At 37.3% G+C, this 18734-nt stretch overlaps 1 long non-coding RNA gene across 3 annotated transcripts in view; it reads right to left on the bottom strand.

Moving 5' to 3' along the window:
• Positions 1-314: 314 nt before the first annotated feature.
• Positions 315-18734, bottom strand: part of LOC129473421 (uncharacterized) — a 105086-nt gene continuing 86666 nt past the window's right edge. For 2 of the 3 annotated variants that reach the window (XR_010119015.1, XR_010119013.1), the window contains exon 6: positions 315-416. This is a non-coding gene — a long non-coding RNA (uncharacterized lncRNA). Of the gene's footprint in view, positions 417-9987; positions 10161-18734 lie in introns of those variants that run through there. The other variant, XR_010119014.1, reaches the window with a different exon arrangement.

The following is an 18734-nucleotide window of genomic DNA, read 5'->3' as shown; positions in this document are numbered from 1 at the left end:
AACCATGATTCCTTTGTTCTTTACATTGCTGTCTATAAGGGCAATCATTTTTAAAAAGCTTTTATTGGATAGCTTGTGCAGAATCATGCCCTAATTATAGTCTTCCTTTTTATTTGCCATTGAGAGGAAATGCACCAGATGAAGCTGTTTGAGACTCTATGGTTTGTTCAGCTGTATTAAATGCTTCTAACTGCTGACTTTTATCGTTCTTAACAAGTCAAGACCAGACTGAATGTCTTTGAGGATAATTGTTTTTATTCATTTCCCTTCTGTATTGCTAAAATGGAGGCAATATGTAAATTAAGGAAAGAGATTCGGATTCAGTACTGCCCAGACCTCGGCTGGTACTCAGAAAGAAGCAAAACCAAATCTCCTCTGCTCAGTTTATTTCATGCCTCCATGATCGGTGGGTTCTCCTGCAAAATGGACAAAATTTATTGATTCTTCAGGGTGGTCATCATGCCACTAAGTTGCATAACTGATATGTGCAAAGAATTTATTCTAAACAATTTTTTTAAAAACTGTGCTGCTGTATGTCAATGCTTCTAACATTTAGTTCATATCAATGTAGTCCATGATGCAATTAGTAGGGTTATAGTATGGCAATTACTAAAGGCCAGGATTCAGACCTTCTGGGTCTTATCCTCAATTCTACCATTTATCTGTGGGACAACCTTGGGATAAAGAAATAAAAACATTTGGCAATGTCTGAAGACATATTTGATTGTCATGAGTTGAGGCGATGCTACTGGCATCTAGTGCATAGAAGTAAGGAACGCTGCTAAACATCCCTCAATGAACACCCCACAACAAAGAATCATCTAGTCCCAAATGTCAGTAGTGCTGAGGAAGATCAACCCCATATATAAAGAGCCTATTATCATCACCATCATTCAGCACCGACATGCTGAAACAAAAATCACAGTCTACCAAAACACCAGAGACTTTGAACTATGGAATCCTCAAATCAATAAACAAGGATTCAGTGAGTTCTTACTTTATGCTCAGCACTGTTTTAGGTACCGTGGAAAACACAATTTCTTCCAGAAACTCGAAATTAGAATAAACTATTCAGGCCTAATAGGACAATTCCTCATTGATCCATTTCAGTAATTTTTTGCTGCCTCTCGACATGGTGCCCCGTCTAATTACAGGATGACTCCCTATTCCCCTGGGATGCCACTTTTCGGTCTCATTCACTTCCTTGTTCTGAAGGAACAGCAATTTGCCACTGAATGGTTATTAGCCTTTTTCCCTTTAAGAGACTAAGAAGGAAAAAAAGCCCACAGGATAATTTTAAAAGTTGTTGCTCCAGTTTTTCTCCAACTTTAGAAATCTCTGTTGGCTTTTAATTAAGAACTTGCATTTAGACTGTGAGATGAACCAGATTTGAAGGATTGTGGATTTTTTTCTTTTAATGAAATGACACTCGTTTCCCTAGGAGGGGTTTTCCCCAGATTCTCATTGTTCTACTAAAGATGATTTACATGGGCATCTGTGGAAGTAGCTGAATCTGTGATTGGAGTGGGAGGCCAGGGTAGGCACACTGCGCCTTCCCTCTGAGAAACTAGGAAATAAACACCCTGGGGACACGAGCCGAGATCCTCACAAACTTCAGTGTGAAATGGCCTGGAGGTGGAGTAAGTCAGAGTGGCAGCAGGGACTATGTGAAATAAGACTCAAAAATATGCCATGAATGTGACTGAGTGAGTCAGCTGTTTCAGAAACCTGCAATGCACATTTTCAGTCTACTCCCTCTCCTCACTTGGCCTTAAATAATCTTGTGCATATTCAGAAGGAATCAATGCTAAAGTACATCTATACATCCAATTATTGGGGACTCACATTTTGAAGTACCTAAATGCTTTCTTTATTTCTGAGCCACTTAGCTAAGGATCAGGGTAAAACAATGTTTCTCCGTATTGAAATTAGTAGGAAAAAATACGATAAGGACAAAATATTTGCAAATCCTTAAAGTATCTCTCCTAAATATACTTATTAATTATGAATGGGAAAAAAGCAACTTTAAAAAGGAGTAACTTTATGATGGATACATTTGGCAGACATTATCTTAAGCAAATGATCAAGGTCAAATCATCAGTAATAAGATACACCAATATCTTACACCATTCCTATGACGAACTGAGGACACATCATTTCTATGGTATTCTTGTCCTAAAATATATAACTCCAGGCTGGGTGCAGTGGCTAATGCCTGTAATTCCAGCACTTTGGGAGTCCAAGGCGGGTGGATCACTTGAGCTCAGGAGTTTGAGACCAGCCTGGCCAACATGGTAGAACCCCATTGCAAATAAAAATACAAAAATTAGCAGGGCATGGTAGCAGGCACCTGTAATCCCAGCTATCTGGGAAGCTGAGGCATGAGAATCGCTTGAACCCAGGAGGCAGAGGTTTCAGTGACCTGAGATAGCACCACCTCACTGCAGCCTGGCTGACAGAGCAAGACTCTGTCTCAAAAAAATAAAAATTAAAAAAAAAACCCACAAAAATATATAACCTCAATCTTAGCCTGAATAAAACATCAGACAAACTCAGATTGAGGGACATTATACCAAACAACTAACCAGAGTCTTCAAAGATGTCAGAGTCATGAAAGAGGAAAGACTGAGAAACTGTGATTAGAGCAGACTAAGGACACAAAATAGCTAAGTGCAAGGTACGATCCTGTACAAAATCATGGATCAAAAAAGAAGACATTACTTAGCGGGGAAAAAGTGAAATGTAAATAAGGCTTTCAGACAAATTAACAGTATTTCATTGTGTCAGTGTTAATTTCCTGGTTTTCTTAAATTCTATGATTATATCATAATAATATTAATGTTAGGGAAGACTCCATGAATGGTAAACATTCTCTGTACTATTTTGCAAATTTTCTGTAACTGAAGGCAAACCTCAGGGATATGTCAGGTTCAGTTCCAGATCACTGAAATAAAACAAATTGCAATAAACCAAGTCACACACTTTTTTTTATTTTCCCAGCGCATATAAAATTATGTTTACACTATACTGTAGTCTATCAAGTATGCAATAACATTATATCTATAAAAACAATGTACATACCTTAATTTTCAAATATTGCTTAAAAGTACTAACAATTATCTAAGCCTTCAGCAAGTCATAATCTTTTTGCTGATAGAGGGTCCTGCCTTGATGTTGATGGCTGCCGACCGACCAAGGTGATGGCTGCAGATACTTGGGATGGCTATAGCAATTTCTTAAAATAAGACAATGAAGTCTGCCAGCCACATAGATGGACTTTTCCTTTCATGAAAGATTTCTCTGTAGCATGCAATGCTGTTTTATAGCATTTTACCCACAGTTGAACTTCTCCCAAAACTGAAGTCTATCCTCTCAAATCCTACCACTGCTTATCAACTAAGTTTATGTAATATTCTAAATCTTTTGTTGTCATTTCAACAATGTTTGCTGCATCCTTATCAGCAGATTCTTCATCTCAAGTAACTTACTTTTTTTCATCCACAAGAAGCAGCTTCTCGTAATTCAAGTTTGTTGATTAGATGGCAGCAATTCAGTCACAACTTCAGGCTCCACTTCTAATTCTAGTTCTCTTGCTATTTTCACCACATCTGCAGTTACTTCCTCCACTAAAGTCTTGAACCACACCGAATCATCCATAAGGTTGGAATCAACTTCCATCAAACTCCTGTTAAGATTGATCTTTTAATCTCCTCTCATGAATCAGAAATGTTCTTGATGGCATCTAGAATGGCGAATTCTTTCCAGAATATTTTCAATTTATTTTGCCCAGATCCATCAGAGGAATCACTAGCTAGGGCAGCTTTAGTCTTATAAAATGCATTTCTGAAATAATAAAACTTAAAAATTCAAAATTACTCATTAATCCATGGGCTGCAGAATGGATGTTGTGTTAGCAGGCATAAAAGCAACATTAATCTCCTTGTACATCTCCATCAAGGATTTTGGGTGACCAAGTACCTTGTCAGAGAGCAATAATATTTCAAAAAGATCTTTTCTTCTGAGCAGTAGGTATCAGTAGTGGGCTTAAAATATTCAGTAAACCATGCTGTAAACAGTTATGCTGTCCTCTAGGCTTTGTTGTTCCATATAGAAAGCACAAGCAGAGTAGACATAGCATAATTTTTAAGGGCCCTAGAAGTTTTTTTTTTTTTTTCTTTTTTTTTTTTTTTTTGTAGACAGAGTCTTGCTCTGTCCCCAGGCTGGAGTGCCGTGGTGCAATCTCGGCTCGCTGCAATCTCCGACTCCCTGGTTCAAGCCATTCTCCTGCCTCAGCCTTCTGAGTATCTGGGATTACAGGCACACACCACCACACCCAGCTAATTTTTGTATTGTTAGTAGAGACAGGGTTTCACCTTGTTAGCCAGGATGATCTCGATCTCCTGACCTTGTGATCCACCTGCCTCGGCCTCCCAAAGTGCTGGGATTACAGGCATGAGCCACTGCACCCAGCCTGGGCCTTAGAATTTTTGGAATAGTAAATGAGCATTGGCTTCAACTTCAAGTCACCAGACCCCAAGAGAGTCAACCTGTCCTTTGAAGCTTTGAAGCCAGGCACTAACTTCTCTTCTTTAGCTATGAAAATCCTAGATGGCATCTTCTTCCAATAGAAGACTGTTTCATCTGCATTGAAAATCTGTTGTTTAGTATAGCCACATTAATCAATGATCTTAGCTAGATCTCCTGGATAACTTGCTGATGCTTCTACATTAGCACTTGCTGCTTCACCCTGCACTTTTGTTTTATGAAGATGGATTGCTTCCATAAAGTCCATGAACCAACCTCTGCTAGCTTCAAACTTTTTTTCTACAGTTTCTTCACATTCCTCAGCCTTCATAGAACTGAAGAGAGTTGGGGTCTTTCTGTGGATTAGGATTTGGCTTAAGGGAGTGTTGCAGCTGGTTTGATCTTCTATCCAGACCACTCAAACTTCCTCTATATTAGCAATAAGGCTATTTTGCTGTCTTGTCATTCGTGTAGTCACTAGAGTAGCACATTTAGTCTCCTTAAAGAATCTTACCTTTGCATTTACAGCTTGGCTATGTAAATGTAAGCTTAATTTTTGGGCTGTCTCAGCTTTGGACATGCCTTCCTCAGTAAGATTAATCATTTCTCACTTTTGATTTAAAATGAGAGACATGCAACTCTCCCTTTAACTTGAACACTTAGAGGTCATTGTAGGGTTATTAATTGGCCTAATTTCAATATTGTTGTGTCTCAGGGAAAGGGAATCCCCATGAGGGAGAAAGATGGGGAATGACTGGTTGGTGGGGCAGTCAGAACACACACAACATTCACTGATGAAGTTGCTGTCTTACATGGGCATGGTTCTTGGCACCCCCAAAACAATTACCATAGTAACATCAAAAATCAGTGATCACAGACCACCACAGCAGATATAATGATAATGAAAATATTTGAAGGAGTGCAAGAATTACCAAATGTGATGCAGAGCCAAGAAGAGAGTACATTTTGGAAAAACAACATGCACTCTCTTGGTACATGTTTGTGGCAACCTGGGGTTGTAAATAATACAATAACTACAAGGCACAATAAAATGAAGTATAATTGTATGAAAATATTTTAAAATAAAATATTTAAAATAAATAGGCAGAAAACTGCCCACATTAATGCTTAATTAATGCAGGGATATAAAGGAATCAGTTGGTCCTTCTAGAAAGTTAGAAAATTGGAAGAGTGTAAATGGGAAAATAAGTATGAAGAATGGGTCTTATCCAGAGCATGGTGGAGTAAGAAGGGAACTTAGACTGATGAAAAAATTTACTTCTGAACCAGAAAGAACCAGGGATTTTTTATGTTATTTCAAAGAGTGAAACACAACACACTGAGAAACTCTTTCTCCAAATCCAAGCAGATCTTTGCTAAGCCTCCATGAACCTTAATGCCCAGTGAACTAGGGTTCTAGGACCCTGCAGGCTTTAGATAAGCACAGCCTCCCACATTTTGCCCACCCACCATTTCACAAATGCCAAAACACATGAAAACACCTGTCCATGATCATAGTTTTTAGATATAGTTACAAACTTATATTTTGTGCTTGTTGGCAGCAAACTTTGTTTCCAGTGAAATCTTATGGGGAACTACAATAAGTTAACTAATCTTTAATAAGTAAAATAAGTAAAACACAGAAAAGCCATAAATAATAATAATAATTATGATGGTTAATATTGAGTGTCAATTTGATTGGATTGAAGGATGTAAAGTATTGTTCCTGGGTGTGTCTGTGAGGGTGTTGCCAAAGGATATTAACATTTGAGTCAGTGGACTGGGAGAGGCAGACTCACCTTCAGTCTGAGTGGGCACCATCTAATCAGCTGCCAGCATAAAAGCAGTCATGGAAAAAGCCAACTTGCTGAGTCTTCTGGCCTCCATCTTTCTCCTGTGCTGTATTCTTCCTGCCCTGGAACATCAGACTCCAAGTTCTTCAGTTTTTGGATTCTTGGACTTACACTAGTGATTTGCCAGGGGCTCTCAGGCCTTCAGTTACAGACTGAAGGCTGCACTATCAGCTTCCCTACTTTTGAGGTTTTGGGGCTCAGACTGGCTTCCTGGATCCTCAGCTTGCACACAGCCTGTTGTGGGACTTCACCTTGTGATCATGTGAGTCAACTTTTCTAATAAACTCCCCTACATATGTACATCTATTCTATTCTGTCCCTCTAGAGAACCCTGACTAATACAATAAATAATATGATTATTAATAAAATAATAATGGCTCATGCCTCTAATCTCAGAACTTTGGGAGGCTGAGGCGGGTGGATCACGAGGTGAGAAGATCGAGCCCATCCTGGCTAACACAGTGAAACCCCATCTCTACTAAAAATACAAAAAATTAGCCTGGTGTGGTGTCAGGTGCCTGTAGTCCCAGCTACTTGGGAGGCTGAGGCAGGACAATGGCGTGAACCCAGGAGGCGGAGCTTGCAGTGTTTTATTATCGGGTCCACATTACAGATGAGGAAACTGAAGCAGGGAGATATAATTCCCTCCTCCCGCTGCCCCCAGTATATTTTAAGAGAGGTTTATTGAGTACAACTACATACAGTAAAGTCTACTCTTTTTCAGGGCACAGTTAAATAAAATTTGAAACACGTCCATGTAAATAGTCCTATAACTACTACCATAAATATATAGACTATTATCCTATCCCCTGAAAAAAATTCCTTTTGGGCTCTTTGTAGTCTCTCTCTCTCCCATCCTAGCCTCTGGAAACCACTGATCTGTATTCTGTTCCTCTACTCTTGCTTTTTCTAGAATTTTACATACATGAAGTCACACAGTATGTAATACTTTGTGTCTGACTTCTTTCACTTAACATAATGCTTTTGAGGTTTATCAAGGTTGTTGCATTTATTGGTTGCTCATTTTTTCATGTTGCTGAATAGTGTTCCATTGCGTGGATTTATTACAACCTGTTTAGCTATTCACCAGCTGATGGACAACTGGGTTGTTTCCAGTCTGGAGTTACTGTGAATGATGCTGCTATCATCAACATTCACATATGTAGCTTTTTGTGAACATATGTTTTAATTTATCTTACCTAAATATTAGTTTGATGCAAAAGTAATTGTGTTCTTTGCCATTAAAAGTGTGGCATGTGCCTGTAATCCAAGCTACCTGGGAGGCTGAGGCAGGAGAATCGCTTGAACTTGGGAGGAGTAGGTTGCAGTGAGCCGAGATCATACCACTGCACTTCAGCCTGGGTGCAACAGAGCGAGACTCCGTCTCAAAAAAAAAAAAAGTATTGTATTGAAAGTAATGTCATTAAAAGTAACGGCAAAAACCGCAATTACTTTTGCACCAAACTACCTAACCTAAGAGTGAGGTTGTTGGGTCTTACAGCAAAACTGTTTTTCAAAGTCACCATACCATTTTGCATTCCTACCGGCAATGTATGGGACTTCTAGTTGCTTTACATCCTTGTCAGCACCTGGAACGCTCTATCTTTTTAATTTTAGCTTTTCTAGTGGGTGTGTAGGCATATCTCAATTTTAATGGGTTTTAATTTGCATTTCCCTGATGACTAATGATGTTAAGCATTTTTTTGTGTGTGTTTTCTGACCATTCATACATCTTGTCTATTGAATTGTCTATTGATTTTTTTTTTAATCAAGGATTTGTCTTCTTACTATTGAGTTGTAAGAGTTCTTTATATATTCTGGATATAAGTCCTTTATCAAATATGCATTTTATAAATAGTTCTTCCCATTCTATAACTAATCTTTTGATGTTTTTAACAGTGTTGTTCAAAAATTATAAAAAAATTTATAATTTTGATTAAGTCTAACATCAATTTTTTTCTTTCATATTTTTGAATTTTCATATATTTTTTCAAATATTTTTCAAATATTTCATACTTTGTATCCTATCTAAGAATGCTTTGTCTAACTCAGAGTCATATCTCTCTGATATCTTCTTCTAGGTACTTTAAAGTTTTAGCTCTTACATTTAATTATATGTTCTGTTGTAAGTTAATATTTATGAATGTGTAAGGTAATGATTGAGTTTTTTTATATATAAATAGCCAATTATCACTTGTTGAAAAGACTGCCCTTCCCTCGGTTTTCTTATTTCTAAATATTTTATTTCTATGCCATTGTAAGTGAACTATGCATTTCAATTTCCATTTGTTTTTTGCTAATATATGCAAGTAAGACTGCGTTCAGAAAACAGACTGCAGCCTACCAAAAACACTACTAGAACTAAAAGAACTAAAAAGTGATTTTAGCAAAGCTCTAGTCTATTTTCCAAACTCAACCAATTCTTTATTAGAGTTTTGAATTTAAAAGATAATATAAGCTAATTATGAAAGATCAAGAATCACAAAAGTGAATAAAGAAAATATTAATGATCTTTTTCCGTCTCATCCTTAATCCCTCCTCCTTGAAGCAACCAGTGTTTATACACATTTCTTACATTCCCACATCACATTCAAGCAGGTATCCAGTTAACTTTTCAAAATCTGGAGTGCAGGAGAGGTGAGATGTGCTCAGTAAAAGAAGAAAAAGCAGAATTAGCCTGCCAGACTTTCTGTCCCTGTTTCTAAAATCTATCCCATAGGAGAACAAACAGAGTTGACAAAGAAAGCAAAAGTGCAAAGGCGAATTACAGAAACAAGGAGAGTGTCTAGAAAGAAACAAAGGAGAAGGTTGTCTTTATAAACAAGAAAAAGAATTTCCCACTGACTTGGGGAGAGGAGACAGGTCTATAAGTCCTAGAGGAGCAAAAAACAAGGGATGCAAGACCTTTCAGAAAAACAGTACCTTTGAAAATTTACAGATGGCACTATTGGAAACCTTGTAAAGATTGTTATTTCTCAACTGTGGTATGAAAACAACAATGACCTTCAAACCTAAAGTAACAATGGAAAAAGAGCAAATGCACAACGAGATGCAGCCTGCTTGGAGAGAAGGCTAATGATCAGAGAGGACCACCAGCCAAGGCACTGTAACTACCTTTGATTACTCACGACCCAACAGGGGCCCACAAGAAAGATAAAGATAGAATGTTTCACCAGGGAGGATGGTCAAATCAAATCACCTTATAAAGAATGGAATGCAACATTTTGTACCTCATGAACCTATTTTGAAGGGCTTAGAAATAAAATTTTCTACAGCTTAAAGACTATGGCCTATTTACTGAAACTCCTAGATGGATGATGGATTACGAATGTCTGAATAGTCCTAACGGTCAGGAAGTCCGAATTCTAGTCTTGTCTGTGCTTGAAATATGATGTGTAGCTTTGAGCGAATATCTTCCTCAGATTTTCCATATGTGAAAATTAGACGTCTTAAAATATGCCTTATACATAAACCTGAATTTTTGAAGTTCTATTACAAACTACCAAAATATTGTGATATAACCAAAACACAGAATAAATACTAAATAATAAAATGCAGCGTAAAAATACAAAGAACTCATCCAGATAGCATTATATAGCAACTTCCTCTCTCAAATCATTGCAAAGACCTTGTAAGAGCAAGAAACTCTTCAATGAATGATCTGATGCTTCATCTTTTGTTGTTTGGATAGCCAGCCCCTCAGACGTCAGTTCATTTGCTCTTGGCTTACATACCATTCTCATAAGTGGCTTCTCCCAAGTCCATTAGATTAGAAGCAGCAAACTAAAGGTAGAGGAAGGAGATCTGACGATCAAGAACAAACATAAGGATAATATCACAAACAGCTGAAGAGAACAAACCTCAATAACAGATATGATCACTCCCAATCATACTGCACTGAAACTAGTACTATGGCATATATTAATTCATGGTGACTAAATTCATAGGTTTGGAAATGGAAGGGACTTGGAATTTATCCAATGAAACTTGCTAAATATCAATGAAGTAAACCAAGCCAAAGCCTAGGGAGATGACTGAGGGGATCTCTCAAGTAAGGTAACCTCCCATGCACACACACACACACACACACACACACACACACACACCACTACTTAATCATCGAGTTGAAATAAGAACCTTAGTTCTACTTTATTACTCTAACAATTGATTTTGAATTAAGAAAAGATTACGTTTCTTAAGGTATACTCTATATCAGGCTTGTCCAACACGCAGCCTGAGGGCTGCATGCAGCCCAGGACAGCTTCGAATGTGGCCCAGCATAAATTCATAAACTTCCTTAAATCGTTATGAGATTTTTTGGCTATTATTTTGAACTCATCAACTATCGTTAGTGTTAGTGTATTTTATGTGTGGCCCAAGACAATTCTTCTTCTTCCAATGTGGCCCAGGGAAGCTAAAAGATTAGACACCCCTGCTCTATATTGTCAGCAAGGAATTTGATCATCTATTTTAGCAAGAGAAGCCTCCAATGTGGTAAAACTTTTAAGTATCTCTGGATGTATCAAGAAAAACATATTGTTGAACATATCATCTCCCAATACAGTTGCATAAATTACAAATGACAGTGCGTGCATGTCTGTGCACATGTACACGTGTCTCTGTGTTTATGTGTGTATATATGTTAAGAAGCACCCAATGGTGTGTGGCAGTCAACTCATACAACCTCTCAAGAGCCATTTTGTATATCTTTGCTTAACACCACATTAGAGACATCTCACAAACAGTTTGAAATCAGCCATGGTGGGAATATCTACATGACCAAAGTTGGCAACAGCTACAAATTAAGACTTTTTTTTTTTCAGGAGATCTGATTGCTAAACATTTACCAGCATACCGTCTGATAAGGTATATTATCACATACATATATTTCTTGAAAGAAAATACAGCTTTAATAAATACATTCACATTATTGAATACATGCAGGGTAAATAACATTATCTGTAATTTTGTACTGTTGATACTTTAAGAGTTTTATTTGTTCTTATAAACATTGAAACTGAGAATCATTTTTCTTTAAATATAGGAAGGAAAGAAGCAAGGCCTTTTTCTATTACTGACACCTTATTACACAATTAATAAGATGAATAGGGGAGAGAAAATATATATCTGTTCAAACTTGTGAAGCATTACTTAAACATGATGTGAGCAAAAACCAACATCCCAGTTCTGTAGTTTGCTGTGTGATGAGATGCAGAGTGTATGGCCAACCACATCCCATGTTCTATATGCAGTCCTAACAGCTTAACAACAATTTTTTAATGTCTCTTTATGAATTTGAAAGGTCTGGAAGAATGGAGTACAAATGAAATGCCACATGACAAGAGTCCAGAAGTTTCAGACCTAATTCATCAAGTATATATAATATTTACAAGTCCTATATATATTATTGCCAATTACTTTTGCTTTTACAAATCCTTCTGAAATGAAGTGGTTCTCTTGCAATTGGCTTCAGTCGGATTTTTCATGGTTAAAAGGGGGCTTTTTTACATAGTGACCAAAAGTATTGCTGGTATATTATATGTGATAATAAGATAGTTCCCCTAGCTCTCATATACCCACCTTATAAAATGGAATATAAGTCATACTAAATCTTTATTAAAAGAGACCAAAGGTCAACTAACATAATACAAGTAAGGGTTTTAACACTGATAATATGAAGTTTTTCGGTTTTATATACTGGGACTGTGAATACAGGCAACATTCTTGTTATTAAAAAACAGCTTTATTGAGATATAGTTCACATACCATATATTTCATTCATTTAAAGTGTACAATTCAATGGCTTTGAGTATATTTACACAGTTGTGCACCATCACCACAATCAATTTTATAACGTTTTCATTCTCCCTAAAAAATTCTATAACCCTTAGCCATCACCTTGCAATCTCCCCAAATCCCTCATTCCTCCACCAGCCCTAAGCAACCACTATTCTACTTTCTGCCTCTAAATATAAACTTTCCTATTCTGGACATTTTATATAAATGGAGTCATATCATCTGGGGTACATTGTGACTGGCTTCTTTCACTTAGCATAATGTTTTCAAGGTTCATCCATGTTATAGTATTACGTTTCTTTATATTGCCAAATAATATTCTATTATATGGATATACCACATTTTGTTTATCCATTCATCAATCAGTGGACGTTTTTGTCATTTTTACTTCTTGTCTGTTATGAATAATACTGCTAAGAATATTATGTACAAGTTTTTGCATGAACATATGTTTTCATCTCTCTTGGGTATATACCTAGGAGTAGAGTTGCTGGGTAGCTCTAGGTTTAGCTGTTTGGAGAACTGCCAGATTGTTTTCTAAAGCAACTGCACCATTACGTTCCCACCACAGGTGACATTCTTATTTGGCCAAAATACCCAGGGAAACTATGGAATCCCACTTAAAACCCCCAAAATCCAGTCAATTAATATTTTCTTTCCTTTATTCTGCCCATTTGTATTAATTCAATAGCTGCTCACTGTATTGAAAAGTTGGCTCCACTAACATGACTATTCTATTCTAACGCTGTTGGCTTTCTTTTCAAAACACTCAACACTTTAAAGCAGTTTTTATCTTAAATTTTAATGAAGGAGAATTCGGTGGTGGTAATTAACATAAGGTTTGATGTTACTAAGACAAACTCAAACAAATGGCTGTAGCCACGTCAAGAGGTCTCATTTAGAAGGTTTATTCTTCAACACCCACATGTAGAGGACACAAAAAAATGTGGTTCTAATTTTTTACAGGATCACAGTCAATTAAACCTGCATAATGTTAGTCTCTTCTGGATCTATTTTCAGTGAGTGCATTTGAGAAGGTCATACTGTAAGAGATGACTCAACAAACCAAAACTCACAGTAAACAAAAGAAAGACTTTGATACATCAATATTCTCCCCTTCTGTTTGGAAAAAGTGACCATTGCACTAATGACTACACATTACAATGAAGCAGCAGCATCTTACCTTATCTTTCCTGTCCGTCCAATTATTCACCTCTACGTGTTTATGGACCACTGTCAGCAATTGTTCATGGAAAGAATTTATGCACAAATCACCAAAAAAATTCCAAAAGAGCCTATGGAAAAAAAGAAATGGCTTTTATTTTGGGGAGGAAATGGAGCCAAATGCACCTATTAATATTTCCTTCTTTCAAATATTATAAAGCCAAAGTGAATGATTGGTTTAGAGAACAGTAAAATTGCTAGAAATGTCCTCATCGACCCCATAGGGCATTGTTGAGGAAGCCTTATAGATGCACCTCTTTACATCTGCCTAAGTCCCCTACCACACCAAAGCTCCTCGAGAACAGCACTTTGTTTTCTCTTCTTGTAGCATCCCCATAATGACTCGCGTCCAATAAGAGCTTCATAAATGTTTTCTAAATGAAGGCATTAATACGATCAAGAGGAATATGATAAGACTAAAAACACAGGTCATTTATAATTTGCACCAGGGGCAACACTGCTGCCCGACTGGTAGTTATTATCAGTAATGCACCCTAATCCTGCTTCTGCCAAAAGCCCGCTGGCACCTCTGAAATGATGACACATTCACAGAACAACAGGCCAGTGCTACATGTCATTGCCAAGTATAGTGGGTGAACAGGAAATAAGGAATATTTGATGCCACTGAATTGGTGGGAGATGAATTTGGGTGGCATGAAAAAAATTCCACATATTTGTTCAACTTCTAGACACCAATATAATTATATGTCAAAATTTGTGGGAAAGTTTCAGTGGCCCAGAATGTTAAAAAATCCGTTTTGGTTTTTTTTTTTCCCATCAGGAATCCTCTTACGTCCGTTGGATAAAAAGAAACCACAGAAGTACTTTTCATAACGTCTTAGCTTACCATGAAGTGCCACTCGAAGCACATTCTCTCTAATCCCCCAAATCCTTGAACAATGCAGAGCGCTGAGAGATCAAACCCAATTCTGTGATATTCCAAATTAATTTCAGAAGTCTTTGCACATGTCTTCAGTACACTTTTTAACATGAATCTCATACTACAAGGACAAGACTAGGCATGTGAAGCCTTGAATTCTAATTCCAGTTTGTCTACTTGGATCCTCAATGAATTACTTAATACCATTCAGTTTGTTTTTAGATTTTTACCTCAATCAATTTTACCCAATATCCAGGTTACAGAGTTGTTGTCAAGATCAGATGAGTTATGTTGGTGAACCTGCCATGTATATGGGAAAGCACTTCACAAATACACATTAGTGTAGTCAACATCCCGTGTGCATTAGCCAAAGATGTTATTTTTATTTTTGTTAGGGAGATAAATTTCCTATTTAAGTAGTAGATACCTCGAAGATATTAATACATCATTTTGGACTGCCACTGGAGTGCAATGATTTTCAGATTCCATAGGAAATATAATAAACATATAAATAATATGTGGTGGAATGTAAAAAAAAATTGCCCCTGAAGAAAAGAAAATGGTTTTCTTTAAATCAAATTATTTGGTCTTAATTCTATTTCCATCTTTGACTCAGTTTCTTTAGTTGTGAAAAATAATTATCACTTCTCATTTTGGGGGTGGTATTGAGAAATAAATAAGATATGTCATAAATGGCATGTAACAGATACCAAATTAGATATAATTTCTCTTCCCTCACAATTCATTGGTTACAACACTATAAGCCATAGATCATAAAATCAATGTTTGCATTAAGATGATTATACAAGGGACTGGGTCTGCTCTACAAAATCACTTACATAAGTTTATACATGAAGTTGAGTGTAAACAGGAACTAAAGCAAAAACTCTAAAATCTCCAAACTCTTCACGCCTGCCCCAAACACATCATATTCTCTCATCATTTTTCATAGTGAAAGAAAAGGAAAAAATCAAGTCTTCTTCATTCATGCTGTTGATGTTCTAAATTACCCACCAGTGACTTTCAATGTTCCACTTCTGCAGGATTTAGACTGCAAACTCCACCCCCTTGTAAATCCTGCTGTGACAATAGATTTGATGTTGTCCCTTTCTATTTGAACAGAGTAGAGTTTTAGAGACTGTCCCGTCATATTCAGGTCCAGTCACAGGACCTGAATTCAACTTGAAGAGGTCTCTGCTTGTCAAACTTTCTTTCAGTCCCCATCTCTTTTCCTCCTTGCCTCCTTCCTTACCTGCCATTTTTCTGGTCCACCATTAATAGGCCCTGGAGTTCCAAGTCCCACTTCTTAATCACTCTAGGCCATGGCACCACCAAATGTTCCAATATGACATTTCTGGGGTGCTAATGTTGTTGCCATTCTCCAAACAAACTGCTTGGAGCCTTCTTTCAAGTTTTTTTTTTTTTTTTTTTTTTTTTGTAAGAGACAGGGTCTTGTTATGTTGCCCAGGCTGGTCTCAAACTCCTGGACTCAAGTGATCCTCCAGCCTCAGTCTCCCAAGTAGGTGGGACTATAGGCACGCGCCACCATGCCTGACTTAGAGCTTTGCTATTTGAGCCCTCTGGAAACCAGTATACTTGGGAGCACAGGTATTGGATATCTAGCTCAATGTACTATCAAAGACTTCCCGGGGCATAGGATGAAAGTTTGGGAGGAGGTGCTGGAGAGACAGACATTAAGGAATCCCAGCCAATTAGGTTTTGTCTTGTAGAACTCTCAAGGCAGATACATGTTTCTGTAAAATGCACTATATGTGATATCGGGGGAATATCCAATACTAACACAGATTGCAAGTCCAGAAAGTGAACGAAGTAAGAAAAGAAAAAGTATAAAATTATATTCTACTTTGTGAAGTAGTATTAATTGCACATACTTAAAAATTCTTATTCTTTATGCCTAATCACCACTGAGATTGAGAATTAATATATAAATTAGTAAATGTTTTAAATTAATTTGTATAAATATTGCTGGACTAGAATGTGTATGTCAGCCTTCTTCGAATCTTGCTTTCATAGCATGTTCATCTGTCATAAACTTGTCTGCTCACAACTTTAAAAAGCATAAAGGAAGATCTTGCATGTTTCATAAGACATTAATAATTGAGATGACCAATTACTTGATTACATAAGTTAATTAGTTAATGTCTGAATATTTATTTTAATTCCTCTACTAGAACTACATATTCATTGACTTTTCTTTACATATGTTCTTATAATATGAAAAGAAATGTAAATGAAACAGAAATACAAATAAACACATCTGTCTTAAATGCCCTAAATCACACCACAAGAAGTGGATACAAAATTTGTTAAGCTCTTATTTTACTCTAATTTATTTTTACTTTTAGACACAGAATCTCACTCTGTTGCCCAGGCTGGGGTAGAGTGCTGCAACGTTGTCCAAGATGTCTGGAACTCCTGGCCTCAAGCAGTCCTCCAGTCTTAGCCTCCCAAAGCTCTTGGATTATAGGAGGGAGCCACCATGCCCAGCCCTGCAGTTCTTTTTAATACATCGATGGTGCTTACATTTGGCACTGAATTGTTCTGCCATTATGGTTTGCATGAAGGAGAAGAAAAATCTCCTTGAACACAAGGTTAAATTGGTAAATCTGAAAAGATCATATGGAGTTGCAAGCACTCTATTGATAACTACTTATCTGTGTTTTACCAGCTCTTTCCATGACTCTCCTACCTTCTTTTTCCAAGTCAATTTCTTAAATGACCAGGACATCATACACCATAATCCCCATATACACAAATAACAAATAAAGGTTCTTTTAGGGTATGGGTGGAGTGAATTTTGATTCTTTAAGCAAGGCTGAAAAATCTTGATTTTATTCCTATTATACATGCAGGAAAGCAAGAAGACATTTTAGCCGTGCTACTTTGCTCTTCTATTTTTTACCTTGGAATGTATGTCCTTCTGTGCTCCCCTCCCATCCCACATTAATTCTCCAGCAGCTCATACATATGGCTGTGTAAGTCAGAGCCTTCATTTCTAATAATTTTCAACCGAAAGACATGCTTTATTTTTTAACTGGAGCATAGCTAATAATGCAGATGAAATCTGGTCCTGGTAACATTTGATCTGGCCTCAGATGAGAGAAGCTAGGTGGCATCAGCCTTTTCTGATATAATCTGCAGCCAAGGAGTGGCACCAGTATACAAGTGACATGCATATCACATGTATCAAAGAGGAAGCTCAATCTGTAAGGCAGTAAGACTCTCTCACATCCCAGCATGGGTGCTGGCCCTGAGCTGCAGTTTCAGTAATTGACATAGTTGCCCAATGCTACAAAACAAACTCAGAAACTATTCTCATTAGACATCCCCCTGCTTTGTGACTCTGTTATTGTAAAACCCAAACACTGAGCCCCATACCAGCGTGGCTCTGTTTTTAATTAGTTCTGATGGCATTGGGCTGTAAGCCAAAGAAAAAATGAACTTCCTGTGACTGAGGCTTTTTGCTCAGTATGTTGCTTCCTTCTTAGAGAGATTGTTTTCACAACATTTTATGAAAAGGACTACTGACATAAATAATATGTTTTTACTGCTTTTGATTTTTTTTTCAGGCCTATAAAAAGCAGCCAAAAGTCAGATTTGTACAGTTACAATGCCATTATTTAGTCTTTTTTGCGACCCAGTTGATTTGTCTTTTGATTAAAGACATCCTACACGATTAATTTTTTTAATGGAGAAAACGCAGGCTTCTGTTAAAATTTTAAGACCATGAATGTTTTAGTGTTTCCACTAAATTAATTTGGTGATATATTTTTTACTGCCTGGGTCATTGCCAACATAATGTTAGAATTGAGATGCTGGTGAGGTCACCTTTGGAAAACAAAGAAGTAAAGGGCAGATGGGAATTTCAGACAGATAAAGAAAAATTTAGACAAACGCTGGAATCCTATACAAGATGAGACTTCCCTGGCCACTGATTTTTTAACCTATCCAGGACCTTTTGAAAATCCTTTCAATATGAGAAATTTTTCAATTTCTGAGTCTCTCCTCCTCAAGTTAGAAGCTGGGCATTTGTTTTCCCAGATCCTCTTGTAATTTGTTATGACATGTGACTTACTCTCTGCCAATTAGACCCACCCACTTACGACTTCAATTTAGAAGAAAGTGAAAGGAGAAAGGAGACACCGCATGGAACTCCTTCCTTCTGGCAAGAGAGGCATAGGGCTATCTAGCAGCCAGGAGCAGCAGTGGCCCAGGTCTTACTGGCACCTTGAATCAGTGTCAACAGCACCCTGTGCAAAGCCGTGTACAAAGGTGGCGGTCATGGGGTCTCTATCAAATCAGTGCAGCAGTAGGGCTGCGTACCCTATCTGGATGCATAGCCTTCAAGTTTGACTCCTGGCTCTCCTAAAGATTCAGTGAGTTGGCCAATCACCTTTAACAATTTAATTTTCTACTTATCGTAGCTAGAGTGACAT

The sequence above is a fragment of the Symphalangus syndactylus genome, chromosome 23, assembly GCF_028878055.3.
Source record: "Symphalangus syndactylus isolate Jambi chromosome 23, NHGRI_mSymSyn1-v2.1_pri, whole genome shotgun sequence".
NCBI lineage: Eukaryota > Metazoa > Chordata > Mammalia > Primates > Hylobatidae > Symphalangus > Symphalangus syndactylus.
This window is presented reverse-complemented; position numbering and strand designations above follow the sequence as displayed.